Here is an 18,199-nt window from a genome sequence, read left to right on the forward strand (position 1 = left end):
TATCAAACCTGTGCATTTTTGAAAACTAGAAGCCTGGGGGAATCCAAGATGGGGTGACTTGTGGGGCTCTGACTACGTTCTGTTACCCAGAATCCTTTGCAAACCTCATAATTTGGCTAAACAAACACATTTTCCTCACATTTCGGTGACAGAAAGTTCTGGAATCTGAGAGGAGCCACAAATTTCCTTCCACCCAGCGTGTCCAAAAGTCTCCCGATAAAAATGGTACCTCACTTGTGTGGGTAGGCCTAGCGCCCACAAAAGGAAATGGCCCAAAACACAACGTGGACACATCCCTTTTTTTTTTTTACAGAAAACAGAGGTGTTTTTTGCAAAGTGCCTACCTGTAGATTTTGGCCCCTAGCTCAGCCGGCACCTAGGGGAAACCTTCCAAACCTGTGCATTTTTGAAAACTAGAGACCTAGGGGAATCCAAGATGGGGTGACTTGTGGGGCTCTGACGAGGTTCTGTTACCCAGAATCCTTTGCAAACCTTAAAATGTGGCTAAAAAAACACATTTTCCTCACATTTCGGTGACTGAAAGTTCTGGAATCTGAGAGGAGCCACAAATTTCCTTCCACCCAGCATTCCCCCAAGTCTCCCGATAAAAATGGTACCTCACTTGTGTGGGTAGGCCTAGCGCCAACAAAAGGAAATGGCGCAAAACACAACGTGGACACATCCCATTTTTTTTACAGAAAACAGAAGTGTTTTTTGCAAAGTGCCTACCTGTAGATTTTGGCCCCTAGCTCAGCTGGCACCTAGGGAAACCTACCAAACCTGTGCATTTTTGAAAACTAGAGACCTAGGGGAATCTAAGATGGGGTGACTTGTGAGGCTCTGACCAGGTTCTGTTACCCAGAATCCTTTGCAAACCTCAAAATTTGGCTAAAAAAACACATTTTCCTCACATTTCGGTGACAGAAAGTTCTGGAATGTGAGAGGAGCCACAAATTTCCATCCACCCAGCGTTCCCCCAAGTCTCCCGATAAAAATGGTACCTCACTTGTGTGGGTAGGCCTAGCGCCCACGAAAGGAAATGGCCCAAAACACAATGTGGACACATCCCAATTTTTTTACAGAAAACAGAGGTGTTTTTTGCAAAGTGCCTACATGTAGATTTTGGCCTCTAGCTCAGCCGGCATCTAGGGAAACCTACCAAACCTGTGCATTTTTGAAAACTAGAGGCCTGGGGGAATCCAAGATGGAGTGACTTGTGGGGCTCTGACTACGTTCTGTTACCCAGAATCCTTTGCAAACCTCAAAATTTGGCTAAAAAACACATTTTCCTCACATTTTGGTGACAGAAAGTTCTGGAATCTGAGAGGAGCCACAAATTTCCTTCCACCCAGCGTGTCCCCAAGTCTCCCGATAAAAATGGTACCTCACTTGTGTGGGTAGGCCTAGCGCCCACGAAAGGAAATGGCCCAAAACACAACGTAGACACATCCCAATTTTTTTACAGAAAACAGAGGTGTTTTTTGCAAAGTGCCTACCTGTAGATTTTGGCCCCTAGCTCAGCCGGCACCTAGGGAAAAATACCAAACCAGCACATTTTTGAAAACTAGAGACCTAGGGAATCCAAGATGGGGTGACTTGTGGGGCTCTGACCAGGTTCTGTTACCCAGAATCCTTTGCAAACCTCAAATTTTGACTAAAAAAATAAATTTTCCTCACATTTCGGTGACAGAAATTCTGGAATCTGAGAGGAGCCACAAATTTCCTTCCACCCAGCGTTCCCTCAAGTCTCCCAATAAAAATGGTACCTCACTTGTGTGGGTAGGCCTAGGCCAACAAAAGGAAATGGCCCAAAACACAACGTGGACACATCCCATTTTTTTTTACAGAAAACAGAAGTGTTTTTTGCAAAGTGCCTACCTGTAGATTTTGGCCCCTAGCTCAGCCGGTACCTAGGGAAACCTACCAAACCTGTGCATTTTTTTAAACTAGAGTCCTAGGGGAATCTAAGATGGGGTGACTTTTGGGGCTCTGACCAGGTTCTGTTACCCAGAATCCTTTGCAAACCTCAAAATTTGGCTAAAAAAACACATTTTCCTCACATTTCGGTGACAGAAAGCTCTGGAATCTGAGAGGAGCCACAATTTCCTTCCACCCAGCGTTCCGCCAAGTCTCCCGATAAAAATGATACCTCACTTGTGTGGGTAGGCCTAGCGCCCACAAAAGGAAATGGCCCAAAACACAACGTGGACACATCCCTTTTTTTCTTTTTACAGAAAACAGAGGTGTTTTTTGCAAAGTGCCTACCTGTAGATTTTGGCCCCTAGCTCAGCCGGCACCTAGGGAAACCTACCAAACCTGTGCATTTTTGAAAACTAGAGACCTAGGGGAATCCAAGATGGGGTGACTTTTGGGGCTCTGACGAGGTTCTGTTACCCAGAATCCTTTGCAAACCTCAAAATGTGGCTAAAAAAACACAATAACCTCACATTTCGGTAACTGAAAGTTCTGGAATCTGAGAGGAGCCACAAATTTCCTTCCACCCAGCATTCCCCCAAGTCTCCCGATAAAAATGGCACCTCACTTGTCTGGGTAGGCCTAGCGCCCACGAAAGGAAATGGCCCAAAACACAACGTGGAAACATACCATTTTTTTTACAGAAAACAGAAGTGTTTTTTGCAAAGTGCCTACCTGTAGATTTTGGCCCCTAGCTCAGCCGGCACCTAGGGAAACCTACCAAACCTGTGCATTTTTGAAAACTAGAGACCTAGGGGAATCTAAGATGGGGTGACTTGTGGGGCTCTGACCAGGTTCTGTTACCCAGAATCCTTTGCAAACCTCAAAATGTGGCTAAAAAAACACATTTTCCTCACATTTTGGTGACAGAAAGTATTGGAATCTGAGAGGAGCCACAAATTTCCTTCCACCCAGCGTTCCCCTAAGTCTCCCGATAAAAATGGTACCTCACTTGTGTGCGTAGGCCTAGCGCCCACGAAAGGAAATGGCCCAAAACACAATGTGGACACATCGCAATTTTTTTACAGAAAACAGAGGTGTTTTTTGCAAAGTGCCTACATGTAGATTTTGGCCCCTAGCTCAGCCGGCACCTAGGGAAACCTACCAAACCTGTGCATTTTTGAAAACTAGAGGCCTGGGGGAATCCAAGATGGGGTGACTTGTGGGGCTCTGACTACGTTCTGTTACCCAGAATCCTTTGCAAACCTCAAAATTTGGCTAAAAAAACACATTTTCCTCACATTTCGGTGACAGAAAGTTCTGGAATCTGAGAGGAGCCACAAATTTCCTTCCACCCAGCGTTCCCCCAAGTCTCCCGATAAAAATGGTACCTCACTTGTGTGGGTAGGCCTAGCGCCCACGAAAGGAAATGGCCCAAAACACAACGTGGACACATCCCATTTTTTGACAGAAAACAGAGGTGTTGTTTGCAAAGTGCCTACCTGTAGATTTTGGCCCCTAGCTCAGCCGGCACCTAGGGAAACCTACCAAACCTGTGCATTTTTTAATACTACAGACCTAGGGGAATCTAAGATGGGTTGACTTGTGGGGCTCTGACTAGGTTCTGTTACCCAGAATCCTTTGCAAACCTCAAAATTTGGCTAAAAAAACACATTTTCCTCACATTTCGGTGACTGAAAGTTCTGGAATCTGAGAGGAGCCACAAATTTCCTTCCACCCAGCATTCCCCCAAGTCTCCCGATAAAAATGGTACCTCACTTGTGTGGGTAGGCCTAGCGCCCACGAAAGGAAATGGCCCAAAACACAACGTGAACACATCCCATTTTTTTACAGAAAACAGAGGTGTTTTTTGCAAAGTGCCTACATGTAGATTTTGGCCCCTAGCTCAGCCGGCACCTAGGGAAACCTACCAAACCTGTGCATTTTTGAAAACTAGAGACCTAGGGAAATCTAAGATGGGGTGACTTGTGTGGCTCTGACCAGGTTCTGTTACCCAGAATCCTTTGCAAACCTCAAAATTTAGCTAAAAAAACACATTTTCCTCACATTTCGGTGACAGAAAGTTCTGGAATCTGAGAGGAGCCACAAATTTCCTTCCACCCAGCGTTCCCCGAAGTCTCCCGATAAAAATGGTACCTCACTTGTGTGGGTAGGCCTAGCGCCCACGAAAGGAAATGGCCCAAAACACAATGTGGACACATCCCAATTTTTTTACAGAAAACAGAGGTGTTTTTTGCAAAGTGCCTACATGTAGATTTTGGCCCCTAGCTCAGCCGGCACCTTGGGAAACCTACCAAACCTGTGCATTTTTGAAAACTAGATGCCTGGGGGAATCCAAGATGGGGTGACTTGTGGGGCTCTGACTAGGTTCTGTTACCCAGAATCCTTTGCAAACCTCAAAATTTGGCTAAAAAAACACATTTTCCTCACATTTCGGTGACAGAAAGTTCTGGAATCTGAGAGGAGCCACAAATTTCCATCCACCCAGCGTTCCCCCAAGTCTCCCGATAAAAATGGTACCTCACTTGTGTGGGTAGGCCTAGCGCCCACGAAAGGAAATGGCCCAAAACATAACGTGAACACATCCCATTTTTTTACAGAAAACAGAGGTGTTTTTTGCAAAGTGCCTACCTGTAGATTTTGGCCCCTAACTCAGCCGGGCACCTAGGGAAACCTACCAAACCAGCACATTTTTGAAAACTAGAGACCTAGGGGAATCCAAGATGGGGTGACTTGTGGGGCTCTGACCAGGTTCTGTTATCCAGAATCCTTTGCAAACCTCAAATTTTGACTAAAAAAACAAATTTTCCTCACATTTCGGTGACAGAAAGTTCTGGAATCTGAGAGGAGCCACAAATTTCCTTCCACCCAGCGTTCCCTCAAGTCTCCCGATAAAAATGGTACCTCACGTGTGTGGGTAGGCCTAGCGCCAACAAAAGGAAATGGCCCAAAACACAACGTGGACACATCCCATTTTTTTTACAGAAAACAAAAGTGTTTTTTGCAAAGTGCCTACCTGTAGATTTTGGCCCCTAGCTCAGCCGGCACCTAGGGAAACCTACCAAACCTGTGCATTTTTGAAAACTAGAGACCTAGGGGAATGTAAGATGGGGTGACTTGTGGGGCTCTGACCAGGTTCTGTTACCCAGAATCCTTTGCAAACCTCAAAATTTGGCTAAAAAAACACATTTTCCTCACATTTCGGTGACAGAAAGTTCTGGAATCTGAGAGGAGCCACAAATTTCCTTCCACCCAGCGTTCCCCCAAGTCTCCCGATAAAAATGGTACCTCACTTGTGTGGGTAGGCCTAGCGCCCACGAAAGGAAATGGCCCAAAACACAATGTGGACACATCCCAATTTTTTTACAGAAAACAGAGGTGTTTTTTGCAAAGTGCCTACATGTAGATTTTGGCCTCTAGCTCAGCCGGCACCTAGGGAAACCTATCAAACCTGTGCATTTTTGAAAACTAGAAGCCTGGGGGAATCCAAGATGGGGTGACTTGTGGGGCTCTGACTACGTTCTGTTACCCAGAATCCTTTGCAAACCTCATAATTTGGCTAAACAAACACATTTTCCTCACATTTCGGTGACAGAAAGTTCTGGAATCTGAGAGGAGCCACAAATTTCCTTCCACCCAGCGTGTCCAAAAGTCTCCCGATAAAAATGGTACCTCACTTGTGTGGGTAGGCCTAGCGCCCACAAAAGGAAATGGCCCAAAACACAACGTGGACACATCCCTTTTTTTTTTTTACAGAAAACAGAGGTGTTTTTTGCAAAGTGCCTACCTGTAGATTTTGGCCCCTAGCTCAGCCGGCACCTAGGGGAAACCTACCAAACCTGTGCATTTTTGAAAACTAGAGACCTAGGGGAATCCAAGATGGGGTGACTTGTGGGGCTCTGACGAGGTTCTGTTACCCAGAATCCTTTGCAAACCTTAAAATGTGGCTAAAAAAACACATTTTCCTCACATTTCGGTGACTGAAAGTTCTGGAATCTGAGAGGAGCCACAAATTTCCTTCCACCCAGCATTCCCCCAAGTCTCCCGATAAAAATGGTACCTCACTTGTGTGGGTAGGCCTAGCGCCAACAAAAGGAAATGGCCCAAAACACAACGTGGACACATCCCATTTTTTTTACAGAAAACAGAAGTGTTTTTTGCAAAGTGCCTACCTGTAGATTTTGGCCCCTAGCTCAGCTGGCACCTAGGGAAACCTACCAAACCTGTGCATTTTTTAAAACTAGAGACCTAGGGGAATCTAAGATGGGGTGACTTGTGAGGCTCTGACCAGGTTCTGTTACCCAGAATCCTTTGCAAACCTCAAAATTTGGCTAAAAAAACACATTTTCCTCACATTTCGGTGACAGAAAGTTCTGGAATCTGAGAGGAGCCACAAATTTCCATCCACCCAGCGTTCCCCCAAGTCTCCCGATAAAAATGGTACCTCACTTGTGTGGGTAGGCCTAGCGCCCACGAAAGGAAATGGCCCAAAACACAATGTGGACACATCCCAATTTTTTTACAGAAAACAGAGGTGTTTTTTGCAAAGTGCCTACATGTAGATTTTGGCCTCTAGCTCAGCCGGCATCTAGGGAAACCTACCAAACCTGTGCATTTTTGAAAACTAGAGGCCTGGGGGAATCCAAGATGGAGTGACTTGTGGGGCTCTGACTACGTTCTGTTACCCAGAATCCTTTGCAAACCTCAAAATTTGGCTAAAAAACACATTTTCCTCACATTTTGGTGACAGAAAGTTCTGGAATCTGAGAGGAGCCACAAATTTCCTTCCACCCAGCGTGTCCCCAAGTCTCCCGATAAAAATGGTACCTCACTTGTGTGGGTAGGCCTAGCGCCCACGAAAGGAAATGGCCCAAAACACAACGTAGACACATCCCAATTTTTTTACAGAAAACAGAGGTGTTTTTTGCAAAGTGCCTACCTGTAGATTTTGGCCCCTAGCTCAGCCGGCACCTAGGGGAAACCTACCAAACCTGTGCATTTTTGAAAACTAGAGACCTAGGGGAATCCAAGATGGGGTGACTTGTGGGGCTCTGACCAGGTTCTGTTAACCAGAATCCTTTGCAAACCTCAAATTTTGACTAAAAAAACAAATTTTCCTCACATTTCGGTGACAGAAAGTTCTGGAATCTGAGAGGAGCCACAAATTTCCTTCCACCCAGCGTTCCCTCAAGTCTCCCGATAAAAATGGTACCTCACGTGTGTGGGTAGGCCTAGCGCCAACAAAAGGAAATGGCCCAAAACACAACGTGGACACATCCCATTTTTTTTACAGAAAACAAAAGTGTTTTTTGCAAAGTGCCTACCTGTAGATTTTGGCCCCTAGCTCAGCCGGCACCTAGGGAAACCTACCAAACCTGTGCATTTTTGAAAACTAGAGACCTAGGGGAATGTAAGATGGGGTGACTTGTGGGGCTCTGACCAGGTTCTGTTACCCAGAATCCTTTGCAAACCTCAAAATTTGGCTAAAAAAACACATTTTCCTCACATTTCGGTGACAGAAAGTTCTGGAATCTGAGAGGAGCCACAAATTTCCTTCCACCCAGCGTTCCCCCAAGTCTCCCGATAAAAATGGTACCTCACTTGTGTGGGTAGGCCTAGCGCCCACGAAAGGAAATGGCCCAAAACACAATGTGGACACATCCCAATTTTTTTACAGAAAACAGAGGTGTTTTTTGCAAAGTGCCTACATGTAGATTTTGGCCTCTAGCTCAGCCGGCACCTAGGGAAACCTATCAAACCTGTGCATTTTTGAAAACTAGAAGCCTGGGGGAATCCAAGATGGGGTGACTTGTGGGGCTCTGACTACGTTCTGTTACCCAGAATCCTTTGCAAACCTCATAATTTGGCTAAACAAACACATTTTCCTCACATTTCGGTGACAGAAAGTTCTGGAATCTGAGAGGAGCCACAAATTTCCTTCCACCCAGCGTGTCCAAAAGTCTCCCGATAAAAATGGTACCTCACTTGTGTGGGTAGGCCTAGCGCCCACAAAAGGAAATGGCCCAAAACACAACGTGGACACATCCCTTTTTTTTTTTTACAGAAAACAGAGGTGTTTTTTGCAAAGTGCCTACCTGTAGATTTTGGCCCCTAGCTCAGCCGGCACCTAGGGGAAACCTTCCAAACCTGTGCATTTTTGAAAACTAGAGACCTAGGGGAATCCAAGATGGGGTGACTTGTGGGGCTCTGACGAGGTTCTGTTACCCAGAATCCTTTGCAAACCTTAAAATGTGGCTAAAAAAACACATTTTCCTCACATTTCGGTGACTGAAAGTTCTGGAATCTGAGAGGAGCCACAAATTTCCTTCCACCCAGCATTCCCCCAAGTCTCCCGATAAAAATGGTACCTCACTTGTGTGGGTAGGCCTAGCGCCAACAAAAGGAAATGGCGCAAAACACAACGTGGACACATCCCATTTTTTTTACAGAAAACAGAAGTGTTTTTTGCAAAGTGCCTACCTGTAGATTTTGGCCCCTAGCTCAGCTGGCACCTAGGGAAACCTACCAAACCTGTGCATTTTTGAAAACTAGAGACCTAGGGGAATCTAAGATGGGGTGACTTGTGAGGCTCTGACCAGGTTCTGTTACCCAGAATCCTTTGCAAACCTCAAAATTTGGCTAAAAAAACACATTTTCCTCACATTTCGGTGACAGAAAGTTCTGGAATCTGAGAGGAGCCACAAATTTCCATCCACCCAGCGTTCCCCCAAGTCTCCCGATAAAAATGGTACCTCACTTGTGTGGGTAGGCCTAGCGCCCACGAAAGGAAATGGCCCAAAACACAATGTGGACACATCCCAATTTTTTTACAGAAAACAGAGGTGTTTTTTGCAAAGTGCCTACATGTAGATTTTGGCCTCTAGCTCAGCCGGCATCTAGGGAAACCTACCAAACCTGTGCATTTTTGAAAACTAGAGGCCTGGGGGAATCCAAGATGGAGTGACTTGTGGGGCTCTGACTACGTTCTGTTACCCAGAATCCTTTGCAAACCTCAAAATTTGGCTAAAAAACACATTTTCCTCACATTTTGGTGACAGAAAGTTCTGGAATCTGAGAGGAGCCACAAATTTCCTTCCACCCAGCGTGTCCCCAAGTCTCCCGATAAAAATGGTACCTCACTTGTGTGGGTAGGCCTAGCGCCCACGAAAGGAAATGGCCCAAAACACAACGTAGACACATCCCAATTTTTTTACAGAAAACAGAGGTGTTTTTTGCAAAGTGCCTACCTGTAGATTTTGGCCCCTAGCTCAGCCGGCACCTAGGGGAAACCTACCAAACCTGTGCATTTTTGAAAACTAGAGACCTAGGGGAATCCAAGATGGGGTGACTTGTGGGGCTCTGACGAGGTTCTGTTACCCAGACTCCTTTGCAAACCTCAAAATGTGGCTAAAAAAACACATTTTCCTCACATTTCGGTGACTGAAAGTTCTGGAATTTGAGAGGAGCCACAAATTTCCTTCCACCCAGCATTCCCCCAAGTCTCCCGATAAAAATGGTACCTCACTTGTGTGGGTAGGCCTAGCGCCAACAAAAGGAAATGGCCCAAAACACAATGTGGACACATCCCAATTTTTTTACAGAAAACAGAGGTGTTTTTTGCAAAGTGCCTACATGTAGATTTTGGCCTCTAGCTCAGCCGGCACCTAGGGAAACCTATCAAACCTGTGCATTTTTGAAAACTAGAAGCCTGGGGGAATCCAAGATGGGGTGACTTGTGGGGCTCTGACTACGTTCTGTTACCCAGAATCCTTTGCAAACCTCATAATTTGGCTAAACAAACACATTTTCCTCACATTTCGGTGACAGAAAGTTCTGGAATCTGAGAGGAGCCACAAATTTCCTTCCACCCAGCGTGTCCAAAAGTCTCCCGATAAAAATGGTACCTCACTTGTGTGGGTAGGCCTAGCGCCCACAAAAGGAAATGGCCCAAAACACAACGTGGACACATCCCTTTTTTTTTTTTACAGAAAACAGAGGTGTTTTTTGCAAAGTGCCTACCTGTAGATTTTGGCCCCTAGCTCAGCCGGCACCTAGGGGAAACCTACCAAACCTGTGCATTTTTGAAAACTAGAGACCTAGGGGAATCCAAGATGGGGTGACTTGTGGGGCTCTGACGAGGTTCTGTTACCCAGAATCCTTTGCAAACCTTAAAATGTGGCTAAAAAAACACATTTTCCTCACATTTCGGTGACTGAAAGTTCTGGAATCTGAGAGGAGCCACAAATTTCCTTCCACCCAGCATTCCCCCAAGTCTCCCGATAAAAATGGTACCTCACTTGTGTGGGTAGGCCTAGCGCCAACAAAAGGAAATGGCCCAAAACACAACGTGGACACATCCCATTTTTTTTACAGAAAACAGAAGTGTTTTTTGCAAAGTGCCTACCTGTAGATTTTGGCCCCTAGCTCAGCTGGCACCTAGGGAAACCTACCAAACCTGTGCATTTTTGAAAACTAGAGACCTAGGGGAATCTAAGATGGGGTGACTTGTGAGGCTCTGACCAGGTTCTGTTACCCAGAATCCTTTGCAAACCTCAAAATTTGGCTAAAAAAACACATTTTCCTCACATTTCGGTGACAGAAAGTTCTGGAATCTGAGAGGAGCCACAAATTTCCATCCACCCAGCGTTCCCCCAAGTCTCCCGATAAAAATGGTACCTCACTTGTGTGGGTAGGCCTAGCGCCCACGAAAGGAAATGGCCCAAAACACAATGTGGACACATCCCAATTTTTTTACAGAAAACAGAGGTGTTTTTTGCAAAGTGCCTACATGTAGATTTTGGCCTCTAGCTCAGCCGGCATCTAGGGAAACCTACCAAACCTGTGCATTTTTGAAAACTAGAGGCCTGGGGGAATCCAAGATGGAGTGACTTGTGGGGCTCTGACTACGTTCTGTTACCCAGAATCCTTTGCAAACCTCAAAATTTGGCTAAAAAACACATTTTCCTCACATTTTGGTGACAGAAAGTTCTGGAATCTGAGAGGAGCCACAAATTTCCTTCCACCCAGCGTGTCCCCAAGTCTCCCGATAAAAATGGTACCTCACTTGTGTGGGTAGGCCTAGCGCCCACGAAAGGAAATGGCCCAAAACACAACGTAGACACATCCCAATTTTTTTACAGAAAACAGAGGTGTTTTTTGCAAAGTGCCTACCTGTAGATTTTGGCCCCTAGCTCAGCCGGCACCTAGGGGAAACCTACCAAACCTGTGCATTTTTGAAAACTAGAGACCTAGGGGAATCCAAGATGGGGTGACTTGTGGGGCTCTGACCAGGTTCTGTTAACCAGAATCCTTTGCAAACCTCAAATTTTGACTAAAAAAACAAATTTTCCTCACATTTCGGTGACAGAAAGTTCTGGAATCTGAGAGGAGCCACAAATTTCCTTCCACCCAGCGTTCCCTCAAGTCTCCCGATAAAAATGGTACCTCACGTGTGTGGGTAGGCCTAGCGCCAACAAAAGGAAATGGCCCAAAACACAACGTGGACACATCCCATTTTTTTTACAGAAAACAGAAGTGTTTTTTGCAAAGTGCCTACCTGTAGATTTTGGCCCCTAGCTCAGCCGGCACCTAGGGAAACCTACCAAACCTGTGCATTTTTGAAAACTAGAGACCTAGGGGAATGTAAGATGGGGTGACTTGTGGGGCTCTGACCAGGTTCTGTTACCCAGAATCCTTTGCAAACCTCAAAATTTGGCTAAAAAAACACATTTTCCTCACATTTCGGTGACAGAAAGTTCTGGAATCTGAGAGGAGCCACAAATTTCCTTCCACCCAGCGTTCCCCCAAGTCTCCCGATAAAAATGGTACCTCACTTGTGTGGGTAGGCCTAGCGCCCACGAAAGGAAATGGCCCAAAACACAATGTGGACACATCCCAATTTTTTTACAGAAAACAGAGGTGTTTTTTGCAAAGTGCCTACATGTAGATTTTGGCCTCTAGCTCAGCCGGCACCTAGGGAAACCTATCAAACCTGTGCATTTTTGAAAACTAGAAGCCTGGGGGAATCCAAGATGGGGTGACTTGTGGGGCTCTGACTACGTTCTGTTACCCAGAATCCTTTGCAAACCTCATAATTTGGCTAAACAAACACATTTTCCTCACATTTCGGTGACAGAAAGTTCTGGAATCTGAGAGGAGCCACAAATTTCCTTCCACCCAGCGTGTCCAAAAGTCTCCCGATAAAAATGGTACCTCACTTGTGTGGGTAGGCCTAGCGCCCACAAAAGGAAATGGCCCAAAACACAACGTGGACACATCCCTTTTTTTTTTTACAGAAAACAGAGGTGTTTTTTGCAAAGTGCCTACCTGTAGATTTTGGCCCCTAGCTCAGCCGGCACCTAGGGGAAACCTTCCAAACCTGTGCATTTTTGAAAACTAGAGACCTAGGGGAATCCAAGATGGGGTGACTTGTGGGGCTCTGACGAGGTTCTGTTACCCAGAATCCTTTGCAAACCTTAAAATGTGGCTAAAAAAACACATTTTCCTCACATTTCGGTGACTGAAAGTTCTGGAATCTGAGAGGAGCCACAAATTTCCTTCCACCCAGCATTCCCCCAAGTCTCCCGATAAAAATGGTACCTCACTTGTGTGGGTAGGCCTAGCGCCAACAAAAGGAAATGGCCCAAAACACAACGTGGACACATCCCATTTTTTTTACAGAAAACAGAAGTGTTTTTTGCAAAGTGCCTACCTGTAGATTTTGGCCCCTAGCTCAGCTGGCACCTAGGGAAACCTACCAAACCTGTGCATTTTTGAAAACTAGAGACCTAGGGGAATCTAAGATGGGGTGACTTGTGAGGCTCTGACCAGGTTCTGTTACCCAGAATCCTTTGCAAACCTCAAAATTTGGCTAAAAAAACACATTTTCCTCACATTTCGGTGACAGAAAGTTCTGGAATCTGAGAGGAGCCACAAATTTCCATCCACCCAGCGTTCCCCCAAGTCTCCCGATAAAAATGGTACCTCACTTGTGTGGGTAGGCCTAGCGCCCACGAAAGGAAATGGCCCAAAACACAATGTGGACACATCCCAATTTTTTTACAGAAAACAGAGGTGTTTTTTGCAAAGTGCCTACATGTAGATTTTGGCCTCTAGCTCAGCCGGCATCTAGGGAAACCTACCAAACCTGTGCATTTTTGAAAACTAGAGGCCTGGGGGAATCCAAGATGGAGTGACTTGTGAGGCTCTGACTACGTTCTGTTACCCAGAATCCTTTGCAAACCTCAAAATTTGGCTAAAAAACACATTTTCCTCACATTTTGGTGACAGAAAGTTCTGGAATCTGAGAGGAGCCACAAATTTCCTTCCACCCAGCGTGTCCCCAAGTCTCCCGATAAAAATGGTACCTCACTTGTGTGGGTAGGCCTAGCGCCCACGAAAGGAAATGGCCCAAAACACAACGTAGACACATCCCAATTTTTTTACAGAAAACAGAGGTGTTTTTTGCAAAGTGCCTACCTGTAGATTTTGGCCCCTAGCTCAGCCGGCACCTAGGGGAAACCTACCAAACCTGTGCATTTTTGAAAACTAGAGACCTAGGGGAATCCAAGATGGGGTGACTTGTGGGGCTCTGACGAGGTTCTGTTACCCAGACTCCTTTGCAAACCTCAAAATGTGGCTAAAAAAACACATTTTCCTCACATTTCGGTGACTGAAAGTTCTGGAATTTGAGAGGAGCCACAAATTTCCTTCCACCCAGCATTCCCCCAAGTCTCCCGATAAAAATGGTACCTCACTTGTGTGGTTAGGCCTAGCGCCAACAAAAGGAAATGGCCCAAAACACAATGTGGACACATCCCAATTTTTTTACAGAAAACAGAGGTGTTTTTTGCAAAGTGCCTACATGTAGATTTTGGCCTCTAGCTCAGCCGGCACCTAGGGAAACCTATCAAACCTGTGCATTTTTGAAAACTAGAAGCCTGGGGGAATCCAAGATGGGGTGACTTGTGGGGCTCTGACGAGGTTCTGTTACCCAGAATCCTTTGCAAACCTCATAATTTGGCTAAACAAACACATTTTCCTCACATTTCGGTGACAGAAAGTTCTGGAATCTGAGAGGAGCCACAAATTTCCTTCCACCCAGCGTGTCCAAAAGTCTCCCGATAAAAATGGTACCTCACTTGTGTGGGTAGGCCTAGCGCCCACAAAAGGAAATGGCCCAAAACACAACGTGGACACATCCCTTTTTTTTTTTTACAGAAAACAGAGGTGTTTTTTGCAAAGTGCCTACCTGTAGATTTTGGCCCCTAGCTCAGCCGGCACCTAGGGGAAACCTACCAAACCTGTGCATTTTTGAAAACTAGAGACCTAGGGGAATCCAAGATGGGGTGACTTGTGGGGCTCTGACGAGGTTCTGTTACCCAGAATCCTTTGCAAACCTTAAAATGTGGCTAAAAAAACACATTTTCCTCACATTTCGGTGACTGAAAGTTCTGGAATCTGAGAGGAGCCACAAATTTCCTTCCACTCAGCATTCCCCCAAGTCTCCCGATAAAAATGGTACCTCACTTGTGTGGGTAGGCCTAGCGCCAACAAAAGGAAATGGCCCAAAACACAACGTGGACACATCCCATTTTTTTTACAGAAAACAGAAGTGTTTTTTGCAAAGTGCCTACCTGTAGATTTTGGCCCCTAGCTCAGCTGGCACCTAGGGAAACCTACCAAACCTGTGCATTTTTGAAAACTAGAGACCTAGGGGAATCTAAGATGGGGTGACTTGTGAGGCTCTGACCAGGTTCTGTTACCCAGAATCCTTTGCAAACCTCAAAATTTGGCTAAAAAAACACATTTTCCTCACATTTCGGTGACAGAAAGTTCTGGAATCTGAGAGGAGCCACAAATTTCCATCCACCCAGCGTTCCCCCAAGTCTCCCGATAAAAATGGTACCTCACTTGTGTGGGTAGGCCTAGCGCCCACGAAAGGAAATGGCCCAAAACACAATGTGGACACATCCCAATTTTTTTACAGAAAACAGAGGTGTTTTTTGCAAAGTGCCTACATGTAGATTTTGGCCTCTAGCTCAGCCGGCACCTAGGGAAACCTATCAAACCTGTGCATTTTTGAAAACTAGAAGCCTGGGGGAATCCAAGATGGGGTGACTTGTGGGGCTCTGACTACGTTCTGTTACCCAGAATCCTTTGCAAACCTCATAATTTGGCTAAACAAACACATTTTCCTCATATTTCGGTGACAGAAAGTTCTGGAATCTGAGAGGAGCCACAAATTTCCTTCCACCCAGCGTGTCCAAAAGTCTCCCGATAAAAATGGTACCTCACTTGTGTGGGTAGGCCTAGCGCCCACAAAAGGAAATGGCCCAAAACACAACGTGGACACATCCCTTTTTTTTTTTTTACAGAAAACAGAGGTGTTTTTTGCAAAGTGCCTACCTGTAGATTTTGGCCCCTAGCTCAGCCGGAACCTAGGGGAAACCTTCCAAACCTGTGCATTTTTGAAAACTAGAGACCTAGGGGAATCCAAGATGGGGTGACTTGTGGGGCTCTGACGAGGTTCTGTTACCCAGAATCGTTTGCAAACCTTAAAATGTGGCTAAAAAAACACATTTTCCTCACATTTCGGTGACTGAAAGTTCTGGAATCTGAGAGGAGCCACAAATTTCCTTCCACCCAGCATTCCCCCAAGTCTCCCGATAAAAATGGTACCTCACTTGTGTGGGTAGGCCTAGCGCCAACAAAAGGAAATGGCCCAAAACACAACGTGGACACATCCCATTTTTTTTACAGAAAACAGAAGTGTTTTTTGCAAAGTGCCTACCTGTAGATTTTGGCCCCTAGCTCAGCTGGCACCTAGGGAAACCTACCAAACCTGTGCATTTTTGAAAACTAGAGACCTAGGGGAATCTAAGATGGGGTGACTTGTGAGGCTCTGACCAGGTTCTGTTACCCAGAATCCTTTGCAAACCTCAAAATTTGGCTAAAAAAACACATTTTCCTCACATTTCGGTGACAGAAAGTTCTGGAATCTGAGAGGAGCCACAAATTTCCATCCACCCAGCGTTCCCCCAAGTCTCCCGATAAAAATGGTACCTCACTTGTGTGGGTAGGCCTAGCGCCCACGAAAGGAAATGGCCCAAAACACAATGTGGACACATCCCAATTTTTTTACAGAAAACAGAGGTGTTTTTTGCAAAGTGCCTACATGTAGATTTTGGCCTCTAGCTCAGCCGGCACCTAGGGAAACCTATCAAACCTGTGCATTTTTGAAAACTAGAAGCCTGGGGGAATCCAAGATGGGGTGACTTGTGGGGCTCTGACTACGTTCTGTTACCCAGAATCCTTTCAAACCTCATAATTTGGCTAAACAAACACATTTTCCTCACATTTCGGTGACAGAAAGTTCTGGAATCTGAGAGGAGCCACAAATTTCCTTCCACCCAGCGTGTCCAAAAGTCTCCCGATAAAAATGGTACCTCACTTGTGTGGGTAGGCCTAGCGCCCACAAAAGGAAATGGCCCAAAACACAACGTGGACACATCCCTTTTTTTTTTTTTACAGAAAACAGAGGTGTTTTTTGCAAAGTGCCTACCTGTAGATTTTGGCCCCTAGCTCAGCCGGCACCTAGGGGAAACCTTCCAAACCTGTGCATTTTTGAAAACTAGAGACCTAGGGGAATCCAAGATGGGGTGACTTGTGGGGCTCTGACGAGGTTCTGTTACCCAGAATCCTTTGCAAACCTTAAAATGTGGCTAAAAAAACACATTTTCCTCACATTTCGGTGACTGAAAGTTCTGGAATCTGAGAGGAGCCACAAATTTCCTTCCACCCAGCATTCCCCCAAGTCTCCCGATAAAAATGGTACCTCACTTGTGTGGGTAGGCCTAGCGCCAACAAAAGGAAATGGCCCAAAACACAACGTGGACACATCCCATTTTTTTTACAGAAAACAGAAGTGTTTTTTGCAAAGTGCCTACCTGTAGATTTTGGCCCCTAGCTCAGCTGGCACCTAGGGAAACCTACCAAACCTGTGCATTTTTGAAAACTAGAGACCTAGGGGAATCTAAGATGGGGTGACTTGTGAGGCTCTGACCAGGTTCTGTTACCCAGAATCCTTTGCAAACCTCAAAATTTGGCTAAAAAAACACATTTTCTTCACATTTCGGTGACAGAAAGTTCTGGAATCTGAGAGGAGCCACAAATTTCCATCCACCCAGCGTTCCCCCAAGTCTCCCGATAAAAATGGTACCTCACTTGTGTGGGTAGGCCTAGCGCCCACGAAAGGAAATGGCCCAAAACACAATGTGGACACATCCCAATTTTTTTACAGAAAACAGAGGTGTTTTTTGCAAAGTGCCTACATGTAGATTTTGGCCTCTAGCTCAGCCGGCATCTAGGGAAACCTACCAAACCTGTGCATTTTTGAAAACTAGAGGCCTGGGGGAATCCAAGATGGAGTGACTTGTGGGGCTCTGACTACGTTCTGTTACCCAGAATCCTTTGCAAACCTCAAAATTTGGCTAAAAAACACATTTTCCTCACATTTTGGTGACAGAAAGTTCTGGAATCTGAGAGGAGCCACAAATTTCCTTCCACCCAGCGTGTCCCCAAGTCTCCCGATAAAAATGGTACCTCACTTGTGTGGGTAGGCCTAGCGCCCACGAAAGGAAATGGCCCAAAACACAACGTAGACACATCCCAATTTTTTTACAGAAAACAGAGGTGTTTTTTGCAAAGTGCCTACCTGTAGATTTTGGCCCCTAGCTCAGCCGGCACCTAGGGGAAACCTACCAAACCTGTGCATTTTTGAAAACTAGAGACCTAGGGGAATCCAAGATGGGGTGACTTGTGGGGCTCTGACGAGGTTCTGTTACCCAGACTCCTTTGCAAACCTCAAAATGTGGCTAAAAAAACACATTTTCCTCACATTTCGGTGACTGAAAGTTCTGGAATTTGAGAGGAGCCACAAATTTCCTTCCACCCAGCATTCCCCCAAGTCTCCCGATAAAAATGGTACCTCACTTGTGTGGGTAGGCCTAGCGCCAACAAAAGGAAATGGCCCAAAACACAATGTGGACACATCCCAATTTTTTTACAGAAAACAGAGGTGTTTTTTGCAAAGTGCCTACATGTAGATTTTGGCCTCTAGCTCAGCCGGCACCTAGGGAAACCTATCAAACCTGTGCATTTTTGAAAACTAGAAGCCTGGGGGAATCCAAGATGGGGTGACTTGTGGGGCTCTGACTACGTTCTGTTACCCAGAATCCTTTGCAAACCTCATAATTTGGCTAAA

This window comes from Pleurodeles waltl, chromosome 1_1 (assembly GCF_031143425.1).
Source record: "Pleurodeles waltl isolate 20211129_DDA chromosome 1_1, aPleWal1.hap1.20221129, whole genome shotgun sequence".
Taxonomy (NCBI): Eukaryota; Metazoa; Chordata; class Amphibia; order Caudata; family Salamandridae; genus Pleurodeles; species Pleurodeles waltl.